This window comes from Schistocerca gregaria, chromosome 3, assembly GCF_023897955.1.
Source record: "Schistocerca gregaria isolate iqSchGreg1 chromosome 3, iqSchGreg1.2, whole genome shotgun sequence".
In the NCBI taxonomy this organism is placed as follows: domain Eukaryota; kingdom Metazoa; phylum Arthropoda; class Insecta; order Orthoptera; family Acrididae; genus Schistocerca; species Schistocerca gregaria.
Genome location: NC_064922.1, coordinates 576,007,769 through 576,026,618, shown reverse-complemented (window position 1 = coordinate 576,026,618; position 18,850 = coordinate 576,007,769).

Below are 18,850 nucleotides of genomic sequence, written 5' to 3'. Positions count from 1 at the left end.
GTCATCAAAGGTGTAGACCCACTGTAGTCCTTGTAGAGATGGCCAGCAGCCATCTGTTTGACTGTGCAGGCGCACAATCACCATTGAAGAGTCTTGCGGATAATATAAGAAGTCCATAACCACCACTTGTGCACTCACAAAAATTGTTTTTGAAATGTTCTTACAACCAGCAATGCTGTTATCTTGTCCCTTACTGAATTAGTAACACAGGTGCAAACACTATCAGTCCCTACTTCTCACATATTGTCCATATACTATGACCAACAGAAACGTGTGCAGTGAAATGTAATTTACAAGTTCTTAATTTGATGAACTGGTGTCAATTACAATTTTATTACATAAGAATAGAATAACAAAGGTACAAAATACGTCTTTAAAGAACATAACAATACAGATAACATTTGCAGTAGTACAGGCTTTACAAAAGAATCGAAATAGCAAATACATCAGTGTTACAAAAATTACGACATAAGTACATACATAAAAGATCAGAATAACTTTAGAAACATCAACTTCACATGTGAGCATTAAAACAAAACACAATAAATAATGTCTGAACATATTTACAAAGAAAATAACATAGTATCTGAAAAATTCTACAACATAAATCTTATTAGCTAAACACATAAAGACAGGAAAAAGACAAATACACAAGGGTACATAAACACATAAAGGGATAATACGAAAGGAAAGGACAGGGTTTGTTTTACTGCAGTATTTTGCATAGAGGTCTCCCTTACTTCATCATTATTCCCAAAAAGTCCTAACTAAACCTGCTTTCTGTATTCTGTTCACATCCTCTTTCAAAAATAGTTTTTCTCCACTGTACACTACTTTTTTGGCCAAACCATTTTCTTAAAGCTTCTCGATGCTTTTCTTCCAATTCATCATAGTTAGATTCTTATATAGTCTACCCCCTCTTAAGCTAACTTAAAGCTACTGAGCTGAGACGCTAAAGTAAGGGACGAGGCAATGCAGCAGCACAAAATGATTAATACAAACAACAATGAAATAAAATGGAAGTTGTCAAAGAAGCAGCAATATTAAAACTAATATCAGGCAATGCACAGCAATCAAGAGAAATAAATCATTTATAAAATTGGCTTAACCTAGTAATAGAAAGTGACATTCAGTAGCACTACGCATGGCAAACAGCAGCTGCAAATGCTATAACTTATACCTAATCATGACAAAGCTCAAGCAGAAAAAATTTTAGAGTAAAGACAACAAAGCAGAAAAGAGAAATGTCTGTTCACATATTAATATCTATGTCATTAAAGTGATGCGCCACAAAAAGTTATCCTACCATAAAAATTACCAAGTACTTGAAAAGAAAATTATATATACAGTTACTGTTATTAGTCGCTTCTTATTGCTCTTTCCATTCCAAGAGCTCCTTTTTCGAAGAATGTGGATCATAAAATAATTATTTAATAGATCTGACGACAGAAAGTGTTCACATTAGCAAATGAATTTAATTTTATAAAACCAAAGCTGCAACACAGCTGGAAAACAGATATCAAATGAAATAAGCAACTATGGACAAAGCATAAAAATATCATTCAATAGTCATATGACATTTCATAAGTTAGTAGAATTCTCTCAACTCTCGTAGAAAGACGTTTGTTATAATCAGGTGTCAGATGTATCTTTCTAAGTAATGGGCGTGTTGTATTTGCGATGCTTTCTACAAAGGAATGTCAATAGCGAGAATAATGCCCTTATTTTTTTTCACCTAATGGCTTTCTGTTGTCAGACGACTACCTCTCAGCCGGGCGCCCAAAACGCATTACGTCAAGGTCACTTTCCTTTCTTACTGAAATATTTATGACAGCAGTTTCCGCTACAGTGGCAGTCTCATAAAAAAACTTTCACATGTCAAGAATTTGCGTTACACATCTATAGAAAAAAATCCTATTGTAATACATTCACGCATTTACATACATTTCATAACTCTTAAAGTACGATTCTTGGTTTCCAACCAACTTTTTCACAAACCAGAGACCCTAACCACTACTCATTATTCCTTACCTTATTCGTCGACACTTCTTCAATATTTCCTCACAACAGATACGTAGCATAATCAAATAAGTCATGTAGCATCAGCTTATTGATCATAAACACACCTCAGCAGCATAATACACATAGTCATCGTAATAATATCAAACAAGCTCAGTCAACTCTCAAAATCGTCGTAGATTCCTCCAATTATTTCAAAACCTAAAAAAATTCTCTGCTCATGTCAAAAGTGTCATCTACCTCAAACGTACTTTAAAAATCATGACCCCATACCAAATATGTCATTCAAAGCTCTCATAGTATCACAATGGTTCTGAAAAAATATGAACTTTCACAAAGTACAGACAAAATACAATTTCATTAGTTTGAAGTTATCCAACGGTGTAATTAGGTAAACATCTGTCACTGATGTAGTATAATAAATGTTTATCTCTCTCAGTTAAATGATCAGATAGCTGTGTAATTTATGTGTTAGAGAAATATGGTACCGATGTGTAAAGTTGTATAAGCAAATACCATATTAGCTAGGGCTCCTTGTGCTTGCCATACACATGGTACACAAAGTAAGCATGTACCCCCTTGAGGATTAATGTAATTATATCCTCAGGTGTTACAGATTACAGCAATGGAATGAAATGTATCATGGAAAACCTTTGTATCATTGTACTTCAAATATTTTTAAAAATAAATGTTTTAAGTACAAAATTAATCTCTCAAATACGTCTACTGTAGCGCTAAACTGTGCGTCTTGTTCTAAGATAATCTCTGTGGAAGTGTCGTAGTTATCGTCCTCCAAAAGCTAAGTACTGCACAAGTCAATGTACTTACCTCATGATAGACAAAAGTGAAATGCTTTGCGTATAGATATCGTTGTTAGTTCGCTTATTGCTGTGATGAAGTAAGTACTGTACTGTAAAGTACTGTTGTGCTACAGAAAAGACTGTCTCATTGTAGCTATACCACAAAGTTACTACTAAAACATGTTTTCCTTTCCAGAAGAATTCAGAAAAACTGTGCGGATATAAAAAAGATACACCGCAAAAGCACTATGTAAATTGTGTCACACATTAGTAGCGTCGTGATATAATCGTTTAGCTATCAAAGAAACAAATGCTAAGTCATCTTTAATCTCACAGTAAGTACTTCAAATAAAGAATGTCTTTTCAACTAAACCAAAATATTGCATTAAATCCTCATTAACAGTACATGTTCTAAGTATGTAAGCCTTATAGTCGTTACGTAATCGTGCAACTAACAAGCAAGAATGTACAAATTACAACACTGTCTCGTCTGTTCACTATAACAATGCATTCGTAATTTCTGTTTAAAAATGTTCCCTAGGTTCTAGACTGGATAGTTAACTTCAAAACATTGTTGCATGTTAACAGTTTCTCAGCGTGACAAAGCATACTAGAAATGTGAAGTGAAATGTTTTATGGCAAAGACAAAGTTAAACAGCAGATTATTTTTCAATAAACGGTTTTGCATGTGTAATGTGGTGTAAACCTTTACTCTTCACAGTACTCAGAGTTTCAACTTGAACGAAATTATCATGCCGTATACGTCGGTAAGGAATACTGGAAGTTTTTCTCAAGGTTAGCGTCTATGTTATTTTTCTCTGAGCCAGCCGGCGCACGCGGCTGCCTGCGGTGTGAGTCATTGTCTGTCTCTTTGTTGGCGCCCGCCGTTATTGGGATTAGGAGACCTAACTGCTACAAATTCACCTTGTCGAGAGTACCCTGCTCTGTTTGAATCCCGCCAGTTCTGCTGCAATTCAGGTCTGTCGTTACGATCATATCGTGTGTCGTCATGTCGGTAGATTCCATAGTTTCTTTCTTGTCGGTCACGTGGTGGAGAATTTCTCCATGAATCGTAACTGCGCGCTGGACCGTTGCGTCTTAAGTTATTCCGTCTCCCTTGATAATAATTATTTTGGTTTCCATATTGTCTGTTTCTCTGATTGTCTCTGTGATAGTCATTACCGCGGAGAGGTGATCTTTCCCTGTAATAATTACTACTCTGCCAACAGTTGTCATACGGGTGGTGTCTGTTTTGGTCACGATTTACGTTGTACGAATAGCCTTGTCGTGTATTATTTCTGTCATCGCGGAATTGTGACAGGTGTGACCTGTAATTGTTGTGCTCCTGTTTTCGCGTTCCGCGATTGTCAGTGTCAATTTCCAGTTCTTGTAACAGTCCCTGAAATGCTTCAATGTCGTCTTTGCATCGTCCTGCTAAAATAATCTGTCGTAAATGTTCAGGTAATTTGATTAAGCAAATGTGGATGAGTTATGTGGGGCTGTATGGGTTTGAAAGATATTGATTCTTATGTAACATGTCTTCAAAATATTTCACAAGACTGGAAAATTCAGATTGTTCGAAATGTTTCATCATTATGATGCCATGTTTCACTCGGTCTTGTGTGGCTTGAGACCAATATGCTGAGAGGAAGGCATGATAAAATTCTCCTTCACTGTGGCAATCGTGAAGGACCGATCGCATTCTTACAGCTGGTTCGTCCTCCAAGTAGCCATACATAAATTCTAATCTGTGTTCTAATGACCAGTTGGGAGGAAAACAATGAGAGAATTGATGAAGCCACGCTTGTGGATGAATGTCGTTGCCAGAGTTCTTAAATGTTTTGAATTTACGTGTAGTAATGAACAGCTTATAGTCAAAATCATCATGTCGGCGAGTTGCATGTCGGTCATTGTTACATCGTTTCGGCGGTTCGATCTCAAAATTCAGTGTACCTTGCCAATTTCTTTCATGATTTCCGAAATGCCCTGTGTTATTATTTTGTGGTTGTTCTGTATTGCTGTGTCCCTCTTCCCGTACTGGGGCGCGAGTGTCCTCTGAAATATGTAATTCTTGTATTACTTGAGCCAACTGATCTTGTACTTCCCGCATTTCTCTTTTGTACTGTGTGTTGATTTGATTTTGATTCTGTGTGAATTTTCTAATTTGTTCATACTCTTCAGTGTCAGTGAAGGCTACAGGTTTTATGTCATTCGGATCATCATCTACCTTTGTAGATAAGCTAGTGAACTGATCTGAAAGTTCGGCTACTTTATCCGATAGTGAAATTGTTTCCTCTGTGTGTCTTTCTGAACCAGTTTTCAGAGTATCTACTGTGTCCTTTAAGTTCGCTTGAGTTTTTGCAAGTTGCGTAACCGAATCGGTAGATGCAACTGAATCAATTTTAGCTTGCAAGGTCTGATGATTTTCATGAACAATAGTTTGCAGTTCTTTTATGGCTGCTTAGTGATTCTGTAATGCATTTTCATGCCGCGAAAAAATAGGTTGGAAATGCTCACAAATTTGTGTTTTTATGTCATTACAGACTTTTTGACATTTCGATTGGCTGTTATGTAACTCATTAGTTAAATCTTCACGTGTTTGTTCAAGTGTGGTGTCTAACTTTTGAAGCTTTTGTTCCATTGTGTCTAACTTTTGAATATTTCGTTCCATTGTGTCTAACTTTTGAAGATTTTGTTCCATTGTGTCAAACTGTTGCTGTGTTTGTCTCTGATTTTGTTTCATTTGCTGCATTAATTGCAATAATAATGTATTAGTGTCTGGAATCTGTTCCTCTATGCTTTTCGCAGTGCATTTGCACCGGCAACAATCACATTTTGACAAGCAGAAAATGTGTCTTGACTTATTTGAGAAAACGGTGAGGACGCAAAACCTGAATGTACAGTATTTCCTAGATTGTGTCATTTCGTTTCGGATTCCTGAGGCAGTTGCCGACCGATTGATCGATAATGCTTCCCTGTTCCCTAATTGTTTCACTGCCTACACCATTATTTGCAGCCCGCTCCATTTTCCTATGCACTATTACCAAATTATTACTTTGCGCATTAGTTAATTCATTACATGGTGGCGCTAACATACTGCTTTCGTCTTCACTGTCATTTCTCAGTTTACTTTGGAGCCTAGTATTACGTTTTTCACACGCCATTATTGTCACAATATTTCACACTACAACACAGAAAAACACAATTTGAAGAGCAAAAATAAGAGAACACATTAACATAGCACTGAAAATAATATCTAGTTAATTGCAAGCGCAGCTGTGAAATACTTGGTGCAAATCTACATGCATGCCACAACTGTTTTACTGTACAACAATGAAAGACTGCAACTACAGAGGAAATTCTCTCTACAATTACGCGCTAGCAATAAACAAAATATACAATAACTACACTAACTACAAGGAAAAAATCAGAAGATTCCAGTGAGGTATGGCCCTGACTAACATTAACCTATACGTTTCACAAATCACTTACCTCACAAAAATCTTCGTTACTCAAGCTACTGCAATACAGCGAGCGCCACTACTGCCAGCTAAATAAAACATTCAAACTACTGATGACACTAACTACTGATAGGCATAGTTAGCAAATGAAAGATTTTAATACAGAACAAACAATGTATTTACCTTAATAGTCATAATATATATATATATATCAGTTCGTGACACCAATTCTTACACATTTCAAAACTCCGTCATCTCTCTCCCCACGTCCACCACTGCTGGCGGCTCACCTCCAACTGAGCAACGCTACGCGCTGTTAGCATCCAGCTGCCGCTGCCCAACACTACAATGGCAGACAACAATACAAACCAGCCACAGACTGCAAACAGCACAGCCAGTGATTTTTATACAGAGCGCTACGTGGCGGCGGCGTTACCAATAAAAAAACCTAACCAGCCTACTTACAGCGTGTCCAGTGCCGTACTGTCCAGAGTTCCCCTACGTCCTCTCCGGAAACACGCTTCCATCAAGTCTCTATTAGTAACGAGCGCTGTGATTGGCTAGAGCGCTCCCGCCATGCCTCCATGCTAACGTACACTCACAAACATAATGAAACATATACGAAATACTGTATTTACATTGAAATAACTTCAAATTAAATAAGTATTCCTACGGCTGGGCCATAAACAAGCACTGACACACATTATTAAATACATAAACAATTAAATAAACATATATCAAAAATAAAGAAATCGAGTACTTACTGCCTGATGCGATCGATAGTAAACGGCCACTTTGACCTCCAATAACCCATGTACTATTCAACTTACGTGCCTGTAATTTATACCAATTTAGGTTTACGCTAATAGCTTTCTAAAGACATGTCAATCGACGGAATCAGATGAAGCGCTAAAATTTTGGAAATTTTCTGTCAAATTCTAAGCTTTAATCGAATAAAGAATTTGAAAAACTGATTACGCCATCAGAATCGTTGTGCAAATAATAGTAATTTACATGTTCCTTTTTGAGGTATTATGATTGATCTGGCTACTATTAATTTCTATACCAACTGTGAAATGTCCGCCACTAATGTTTTAAGAAGTCCGCCATCTTTGGCAGTCCCGGCACAGCAGAATTCCCAGCCACGCGGCCGGTGGACCACGTGCTGGGGCTGCCCCTCCTGCAACGGCCCATGTCCGGCAGCACGCGGCCGGCCTGCCGAACCCCCGCTACCCGAACGGCCAGAGCGGTGGCCGCCATCCCTGAACTTAGAATATTTTCAGGACGCGACGACTTGCCCGTTACCTCACAGCACACACACATTACACACAATGTATTTAACCAGTCTCGGTCCTCTACATATTGACTCAGTTGGTTCCACAAATTCAGCTCCCATCGTAACATACTTTACACAGAAATCCGTTAATGCGACACCGCATCCTGCTAATACAAGGTACCAAAATTATGCTAATTGCTCATATTTTCAGTTATTCTCATAACACTTAACTATCGCATACTCTACGTCAAGTTCATAGTAGCTACAGTAACACCAACTCCGTAATCGCACAGACTTATTTGCAACTCAAAGAAATTAATCTGGAGAAACAGTTTTGTGCTTCACACATTCGCTGCTTCAAACCACAAATAACAATCATAGCCCTCTGTATACGCCAATGGTCCTATAACGAAAAGTGTAAGGAGTCGCTTTCATCTGCCAGATTGATCACCGAGCGACGTGGCGCTGTAGTTAGCGTATACTGCAGTCGCATTCAGGAGAAGGACTATTCAAACCCGCTTCTGGCCATCCTGTTGTAGGTGTTCCGTGACTTCCCTAAATCGCTTCAAACAAAGTGTTACGGTGCTCACTTATTTCCAAGTCCGTATCGATCTTAGTGCTCAGTTTTCACTCAGACGGCGCTTTGGCGTTAGGTGGTTGTTTCTGTGTGTGATCGCTGGCCGGAGCTAAACTGCAGGCGTGTCAGGAGGAGAGAGGTGACTGCCTTGGGGTGGAGTCAGTTCGGCTAGCCTGTAGTTGTTTGCGTCTGGACGCCGAGTGGGGCCGATGGGAAGACCGGCCCGTGATTGTACGGTTAATAGTGAGGACAGCGGTGTGGTGTGCCGCTTAACTTTATTCGCAAGGGAAGCAAAATCTCGCCTGTTGTAGTTTGTCGAGCCTGAGTTTGAAATACCTTCTGTGTGCGGCGGGATGTCATTTTGTCCTCCTGTCTCTTCGTCGCTGGGATTGCTATCCTTATTTACCGTCCTATGGATGTATATCGATGGGGTACGCTGCTCTCCGTACTCTACTAGACGCTGGTGATGGAAGTGCGTCGTTCAGCGGCACGTTAGTCTGGGTGCTTTATGTTTGATCTTCAAGTGCATAGTCTTCGAGTGGCACTCCTTAGAGTTTGACTTGCGCGGTCCGATTGGAGTTTACTTTGTCTTGTGGTGCTTCCGCTTTCCGTTAACGAAGGTTAAGCTTGATTCGGCATTCCGTACGACGCTTGGCACCTCAGCAGGCGGGTCGGAGCCACCTTGGCGACTAACCGGAAGCCTTTGGACTGAGAGGTCTTGTGTTTAGCATATTGCTCATAAATTGTTGTTTTGGTAGTAAGTTTGCTGAGGTTCCTTACGGATTTTCCGGCATTTGGTCTGTTGTCCGGCCCGGACTAGGTCTCTTTATTTTAAAAGTCGGTTCTTGTTTTGGCTCAGTAGAACTTTGGTTTACTGCCTGGTGGCTCTGGTTGTACGCCGGGTCGCTGTGGTTGTGTTGCATTTTGTATAGGGCTGTGTGGTCGGAGCCGTGGAGCACCATTTGTGTGAACTGATCACTGGGGAGTGCTCATCGGGCCATTCTTGATCCTCTGTTGTATGAAAGGATTTTATTATTATTTTAAAGTAACATTATCACTTAAATGATTTAATTCTTGTTGCGTTGATTACAACTTGGGTACTGGGAAATTTAATAGTGTAATTCCGGAAGATTTAACAGTCGCACATGCCCCTTTACCCGTTTTGTAATCTGTTAATTATCGAAAGACCTTAAGCTCATAGCCAAATGATGTGATTTTCTTAAATTATTCTATTTTTGTGTCATGTTAGTGTTTTTTTTTAATCTGCTGATCACTGGTGTACTGTTCCAAGTATTAAAGTTTTTCAGGTACCTTTACGTGGGTGGAACGCGCGGAACCGCAACGGAGAGTAGTTGCGTGCCTTACGTGTCCGTTGTTGGAGAGGCCTGGTGTCGGTTGCTTTTTTTGGTGCACCTGAGTTAAGTATTGTGTTGACTCCTCCCTTGCCGCCCTGTCGTGTTCTTTTCATAAAGATTTCGTTCAAGGAATTTAAGTAAATTTTATGCTAGTATTATTTTAATTTCTTACATTGGTAAAATTGTGCGGCCTTCATAATGAACACTGTAATTTCTTAAACTCCATTGTGTGTGCCCTTCGTGATGCATATTGTTTATCGTAATAGATTTGAGTATGGCAATTATAATGTCTCATATATCATGATGTGCGTGGGTGATGGTGCAATAAATGGATGATTGTTATTTCTGTTTTTGGCGCGCTTCATGACTCCTTTCTTGTCCCTGATGGTACGCTATCCTTGTACTTGTGTTGGTATGCCACATCACAAAATATGGGATTTTTCCTCTGAAAGGGCACGCCCGATTTCCTTCCGCATTCTTCCGTGATCCGATGCGACCGATGACATCGGTGTTGGGTCCCCTCACCCAACCAAACAGATTGCTTGTGATCAGTGTTCCGTTGTGTAGAAAAAAACCACGTTGGACGTAATCTTACAAAGAATGAACAATAGTACAGGATAGCCACAGGTTATTTATCAATATTTGCTTGTTATAAAAAAGAGGCATGTAATACATAAAAAAAAATTAGAGGCTCATCAGTAGAAAGAACTTCACTGTGATTTTAATTGATTTAAGAACTTTATTAAGGTCTACTTTAACAACCATTTCTAACGCCCATCGATTATCAAGGGTTCCCACGTGTAGCAAGACAGAAGCTGGAAGATTATTGAACTCAATGGAGACGTTATGACAGTTTTAAATGACAGTTTTACAGCCTTTTATATTTAGACCTAATAGTTGTAATCCACTGATAATAAAAACGAAAATTATCAGAGAATATCTGTCCAGTCAATAGCGACGATCTGGTAAATAAGCCCGGCAGTAATGGAACTTTAGATTTCGCTTTGACGAACTACTTTGTCTGATTTTATTTTTATGTTGAATCCAGTAACGCTTGAAGACTGGCTCCCGTAAATCTATTTCCCCGACAGTTTATAAACATACTTAATTATGTGTAAGCTACTGTGAGCAGAAAATGTATGTACTCTCATTCATCTGCTTTTCACGTGCTCGGGCCGTCAGGGAAGTCACACCGCCAGAAATATTTGAAAATAAATTCTAGATAGGTTTCCCGCAAATGAGAGTAAACGAGTAAAATAAGAGAGTATCTCACATTATAAATTAAATTCCGCAATGTATTTATCTTTGAGATGTATCAGAAACTTTTTTCTATGAACGAGACGTTTTTCCAACTGTTTTCGATAGACCTTAACAGGAATTAATATAATTTACGTAATCAATAATTTAGTTATTTAGTTTCCACTTCTATGGCTCATTTTCACGGAAAATGGAAATGATGCGGAACGAGTCATTTGATACTGGCGACAAAAATTATTTTATGAATATGGGTACATGTTGATCATTTACAAGTGCGTTCTTTAACTTACAGGTGTGAGCTACTAATTCAGACCCACCACTCGGTGTTACACATTACAATAAAAGAAATACTTCTTTAGGGTAGAAAGAGCAGTCGAGAAGAAAATTTTCCGTTTGATATTAGATTTTACTTTACTCCCAGAAATTTTATATCAATAGATAAGTAGTCAAAAATTTAACTGCATCATTGGGCACTCGTTTTTACTATGAAGACAAATTTAATGGGGTGTAATGAGTGTCTGTATTTTCCTGTGGTACTGTCCATTTGAAATGCGGTCGATTATGTAAAAAAAAATCTTGAGTGTAAAAATAAAAACTGAGTCTGTAGTGAAACTGCGTACTCAAACATATTTCTACATATTTTTCTTACAGCATGTTTCCGCGCAATGAAGACATTCTTCCTTTAACATGTGTTGCTTCCGAACAGTATTCCATTTGGCATTATTGACTGACAATGTGTCACTTTCTAAATTGTCTGTCGACAGATTCTAAGTGCAAATGTGTCTGAACTAAGTTGCTTAAAACTTTCCACAACGTCCTTTTTTTCAGTTTAAATTCTCAATAATGTGGATCCTAAGAATTTTAAATTTTACGTCGTATTTATTTTTTCTCATCGTGTGTTGCACTTATCATTGGTATAGTACCTCCAGATATGCTGAACTGAATATCTTGAGTCCTTTTAACATTGCGAGTAAGGCCATTCACGTAAAACCAGTCACTGATGCTTTTAAGAACTTCTTCTGTTGCTGTATTTATTCTTGGATTCATTACTGCGTAGTGTTATGAATAAAAAGAACCAATTCGTCTTGTGTATTAGACAGATGATCGTTTACATATATCGACCGCATTTCAAATGGACATTACCACAGGAAAATACTGACACTCATTACGCCACATTAAATTTGTCTTCAGAGAAAAAACGAGTGCCCAATGATGCAGTTACATTTTTGACTACTTATCTATTGATATAAAATTTCTGGCAGTAAAGTAAAACTTTCTACATAAACACTATACAAGACTTCCCTGCAGTCCATGTAATCTCCTCGTACTACAGTCGTTGAATTACTTAGCACATCTTTCTGCACTCCTTTGGACAGATGTGACATTATCCACTGATGGACTTCACCACCAATCCCATGAAACCTCAGTTTAACTAGGAGAATATTGTATACCACAGCAAAAAGCTTTAGATAAGTATCTAAAAGTAGCAACTTGGGCTATTTTGTTTGATAATGCTTATAAATTTAGTGAATGAATGTGTAAATGGCATTTCCAGTAGAACAACTCTTCTGAAATGCAAATGTGAATTACTAAGGTTATTACTGTTCCCAAAGTGAGATACTATTCCATAATACATTATCTTATAGATAAGGTGAGATACGATTCTTTAATACATTATGTTGTCGAAAAAATTTATAAACAATGTTAGCAGTGGAACAGGTCGTTGGTTACTGCTATCTCTATCACCTTTCTTCTGAAGGGTCTTAAAAACGTCACATTGCGATCTCCCTGGAAAATCGCCTTCAGTTAGTGATGAATTACTTATTTGACATATGGCAGGGCTTAACTAATAGGACATAACTTTTAGTTCTCTCCCGGAAACACCATCAAAGCCAGATGACATTCTATTTGCGAGGTACTATAAAATTTTCTTCATTTCGTATACAGAAGTTGGTGTTGCATTCATATGATTAAATCTTTTGGGAGTTATTGAGTTATTTTCTCAACATACTTTGGTGGTTTTTCTCCTGAACTGTTTGTCACTGTTTGTCTTTTCTCTTATACCCAAGAAATCAAACATATTTACTGCCTATGATTCAGCATTTACAGCCCTTCAACTGCATCCAGTTGAAAATATCGTGTTGCGTTGGTGGTAGTACTGTATCTTGATTCACATTCTATAGAGTCCTAAGTCTTTTGACTACATGTGCATGTTCCTTGTCTTTTTAATATGTTTCGTTAGCAGTTTTAAGTAATGTACAACTACTGCATGTTGTCTATTTGTTCTTGCCAACAGGTAAAATTTACTTTTACTTCTACAAGGTACATTAATACAAATAGTTTTCGATGGTTATTACATAGTTATCTAATCTTATTCCTGTTACACAGAGAGCTATTTTCAAATATTGATATGAATTTATCATGGAATAGATGAAATTTTATATCAGCATTTGCTCAAGTGTAAATTTCATCCCTAATCGTATCGTACAGATCACTGTTAAAATCATTTGTTCTAGAATAATTAATTATTCTAACTGATTTGTTGTGAGTCGTATCAGTACTGTAAGATGTATTCTTTAGCTTAACTAACAGTGAACTACGATCAGGTAATATACTTGTTACTGGCTGTACTGTTATTTTCTTGCTTTGAGCTTCATCAAAGGAAATGTTATCAGTTACATTACATCTGTCTTTATCCCCCAAAGCTAAAAAGTTAATCACTGAAATAAAATTTTAGGAGCGTAGCCAAGTATGTACACCATTTCTCCTGACATCATCCTTCAGAAAATCTACATTGAAGTCACCACAGTCTATTAGCCAGTGGCTGATGTCTGACAGGTAGCATAGGTAAGACTCCATATCCCTAAGAAACAGTTTGAAACTTCGCAATGGCAATCCATAGAGAATTACAATTAGAAGTGAACTATTTTCCACATGTGTAAACAAGCACACACTTATACGTACCTATCAGCACAAACTTTCTAATATATGTAACTACTCCTCCTTTCCCCGTCTTACTTCTGCCTGAATAAGACGCCAGAGTGTAATCCTTTTTATTTAACTTCTCTACACCTATGGTTATGTAGACTATGCTTTCTGAGTTCCCTGCGTATAACAAACAGACAGGAAGCTTTACTGACTCGTTACGAAATCCTCTGACATTCTAATGAAATAATGTAACCTTTCTTTTCTGTGCACTCTTAAGAATTTTGTGGGGCACTTTTGTTATTTTAAACTCATAACAAGGGGCCTAAAACCTGATTCAATGCTAAGAACAGTATCGCCTTGACACTAGTAATCACAGGGATCTTTCTTTGCATGATGGTGTCTCCTTGTAGGTTTTCTGTAAGTAGTTCATCTAACGCAGGTATCTTTCTCACAGTTTTTCAGCTGTAGGGCATGTCTACCATAAACACATCACTAAATTTTAGCAACAGTCGAGGTAGTAAATTAAGGCTAATTCTCCTCACATTATGCTCGGTGTTGTTGGTTTGTGATAGTAAATAATATATGTTGCTGATAGGGAAATACTGTTACATCACTTGTACTTTCTTACTTCTAACAATGACTAAATAAGAGGTCACCATATACTTTGATATTTAGATATTATTCTCTTTGGGCATGTTGGGTTGTGTATGTCTTCACTGATATTTAATTTTCAATTGTCAGCAATCCTTACGAAAATAGTTATATACTCGATTTCATGTGCTTGTTGTGATTTACCGCACTGACCACATTACGTGTAACTCGTATACCGTTGTGGAACATGGTTGTATTTTGTATGCTGTTGAGCCATTAATGAAAGGTACGCATTTTTTATCCATCTGATATACTGCTTCGTTTGTTCTGAGTATGACTGGATGTACATAAGTACAGTATATTACTTTCCTTTTAACCTGTGTACAAAATATTGTTTACTGTGTTCCTTGTTTTATCTTCTAGTGATGATGGTTGTAGACCGTAAAATTGGCAAGGAATAAAGTTTAATGTTGGCAGATGAGGATAACAAGAAAATATTTTCTTCCTCCTGCCCCCTCCCCTACTGACTACCCAAAGGCCACACCTACACTTACCACCAGCTGAAACAGAGATTGAAAGTTTAAAAATAAGATTAAACCACTGAACACATTTCACACAAAAGGACTTTGTTATTAGTTTGCCATTAATACAAAAAAATTTATTATATCTGCTTGAATCAAAAACTCACCACTCTCAAAGGTGTAGTTTCTCTTACTTAACGTATTCACAATAAACTGTAACATGTAATGCAATTTTAAAGTTCGCAATCAATTTGTAAACAAACTGCTAGAGCGAACACTGCCAAGGAAAGAACTTAAAATTTACGCTGCTTTCAGGAAATATGAATTTCTAAATAAAGGGATAAACTCTACTTAAATTTCGTGGAAAGGAAAGAAAAACAACTAACCGAAGTACTTTAAGTTTACTGCGCAAAATTGTAAACAAATGTATGACTTCGACATGACTTCACAATCTGTACTCGTTTTCTGGAGTAATATCTAAAGGAACGTCACCCGCCCTCACTCTCAAGACTACTCCGCATTACTCACTTTAGTGTCTGTCAGAGGATTCATCAAGCCATTTTTTCTACTTTCCCACTTGCAAACAGTGTGTGCGAAAAACTAACTCCTAAATCATTCAGTGCAAACTGTGATTTGTCTTATTTTATTAAAATAAATATTTCCCTCTATGCAGGTGGGTACCGACAAAATATTTACTCATTCTGAGGAGAAAGTAAGTCTGAAATTTCTGAAAAGATCTTGCTACTACGGTAACGCATTCCTTATAACGCTTCCACCCTATTTTGCATATTATTTCAATGGCACTCTCTCAACTATTTCTCGATAATAGAAACAAGCTGCCTTTCTTTGAATTTTGTTGATGTCCAACACCAATCTTATCTGGTAAGGGCCAAGAACCTCTCAGTAGCACTCTATCAAATGACAGACAAACACTGTGTAGGCAGCCTCTTTAGTGCATTTTTTTCCCATCTTCTAAGTCTCTACAAATAAATAACAGTTTTTGCTTCATTCTTACCACCATAATATCTATGCGATCGTTGTGATTTGAGTTGTTCATAATTGTTATTCCTAGATATTTAGCTTACATGACTGCTTTTAGATTTCTTTGATTTAAAGTGCCATTGAAATTTAGTGGAATCCTTTTAGTACTCATGTGGGCTAATAACCATGCAGGTGTGTCTCCAAACCATTTTGAAATTTGTTTTGGTTTTCGGAAGACCTTACAAGATGGTAATTGACAGCATCATCTGCAAAACATCAGAAATGGCTGCTAAAATTTTCTCCTAAATCTAACCTACTATGTAAATAAAAGAAGTTTTATTAATGTGTTCAACAATTTCGAAATGTTCTTCACCAATTTACTTCAAACTTTTACGCATTGCTCCCATAAAAACTATTATGGACAAAACATATATATGTGTATACAGGGTGTTACAAAAATGTATGGCCAAACTTTCAGGAAACATTCCTCACACACAAAGGAAGAAAAGATGTTATGTGGACATGTGTCCGGAAACGTTTACTTTCCATGTTAGAGCTCATTTTATTACTTGTCTTCAAATCACATTAATCATGGAATGGAAACACACAGCAACAGAACGTACTAGGAAATGTTATAGGAAATGTTCAAAATGTCCTCCGTTAGCGAGAATACATGCATCCACCCTCCGTCGATAAGAATCCCTGATGCGTTGATGCAGCCCTGGAGAATGGCGTATTGTATCACAGATGTCCACACACAAAGAAAGAAAAGATGTTATGTGGACATGTGTCCGGAAACGCTTACTTTCCATGTTAGAGCTCATTTTATTACTTGTCTTCAAATCACATTAATCATGGAATGGAAACACACAGCAACAGAACGTACCAGCTTGACGTCGAACACTTTGTTACAGGAAATGTTCAAAATGTCCTCCGTTAGCGAGAATACATGCATCCACCATCCGTCGATTGGAATCCCTGATGCGTTGATGCAGCCCTGGAGGATGTCGTATTGTATCACAGATGTCCACAATACGAGCACGAAGAGTCTCTACATTTGGTACCCGGGTTGCGTAGACAAGAGCTTTCGAATGCCCCCATAAATGAAATTCAAGAGGGTTGAGGTTAGGAGAGCGTGGAGGCCATGGAATTGGTCCGCCTCTACCACCAATCCATCTGTCACCGAATCTGTTGATGAGAAGCGTACGAACACTTCGGCTGAAATGTGCAGGAGCTCCATCGTGCATGAACCACATGTTGTGTCATACTTGTAAAGGCACATGTTCTAGCAGCACAGGTAGAGTATTCAGTATGAAATCATGATAACGTGCTCAATTGAGCTTAGGTGGAAGAACATGGGGCCCAATCAAGACATTACCAACAATCCTGCCTAACGTTCACAGAAAATCTGTGTTGATGACGTGATTGCACAATTGCGTGCGGATTCTCGTCAGTCCACACATGCTGATTGTGAAAATTTACAACTTGATCACGTTAGAATGAAGCCTCATCCGTAAAGAGAACATTTGCACTGAAACTAGGATTGACACATTGTTTGATGAACCATTCGCAGAAGTGTACCCGTAGAGGCCAATCAGCTGCTGATAGTGCCTGCGCACGCTGTACATGATACGGAAACAACTGGTTCTCCCGTAGCACTCTCCATACAGTGACGTGATCAACGTTACCTTGTACAGCAGCAACTCCTCTGACGCTGACATTAGGGTTATCGTCAACAGCACGAAGAACTGCCTTGACCATTGCGGGTGTCCTCGTCGTTCTAGGACTTCCCCAGTCGCGAGTCATAGGCTGGAATGTTCCGTGCTCCCAAAGACGCCGATCAATTGCTTCGAACGTCTTCCTGTTGGGACACCTTGGTTCTGGAAATCTGTCTCGATACAAACGTACCACGCCACGACTATTGCGCGTGCTAATCCATACATCAAATGGGCATCTGCCAACTCCTCATTTGTAAACATTGCACTGACTTCAAAAACCACGTTCGTGATGAACACTAACCTGTAGATGGTATGTACTGATGTGCTTGATGCTAGTACTGTAGAACAATGAGTCGCATGTCAACACAAGCACCGAAGTCAACATTGCCTTCCTTCAATTGGGCCAACTGCCGGTGAATCGATGAAGTACAGAACATACTGACCAAACTAAATTGAGCTCTAACACGTCCACATAATATCTTTTCTTTCTTTGTGTGTGAGGAATGTTTCCTGAAAGTTTTGCCGTACCTTTTTGTAACACCCTGCATAAGAGAAAGGTTACAAAAATCTCGAAAAGTCGTTGACAGATTTACTTCAAACTTTTACGCGGTACATGAAAAAGAGTTTGAATGGGATTAGGCTACACAGACTTTTGCTATATTTCTTACATATATGTACGCACACACACACACACACACACACACACACATAAACACAAACACACACACACACACACACACACACACACACATTTCACTGTTATACTTCAAGCTTTTACATGATATTCTAATAAACTTCAGATATACTCACAAAAATTCCCATTTTCATTGTACAGATAAAACTGAAGTATTGTCACAAAAATCTCTAGAAGTTCCTTATTGATTGACTTTAAATTTTTACACAATACTTTAAAAATGTTTTGATGGAGATAGGCTACATTTTTTCTATATGTATGGTCTATAAATTTATATATTAAATGTAAAGGAGGAAAGTAACTAACATATATTTCGGTAAGTTCTTGACAGATTTACTTCAAGATAGATTTTCTTAAGAATTTTACACAGTGTTCTAGGATACATTCGAATGTAGATAAGCTATGTACTTTTATAATAGAAAACTACACAAATATATTTAATATATAAAGGTGAACATTGTTACCAAATTAATTGAAAATGTCTACACCGACTTACTACTCTAATAAACATTGTGACATAGGAAATTATATATTTACACTCCTGGAAAATGAAATAAGAACACCGTGAATTCATTGTCCCAGGAAGGGGAAACTTTATTGACACATTCCTGGGGTCAGATACATCACATGATCACACTGACAGAACCACAGGCACATAGACACAGGCAACAG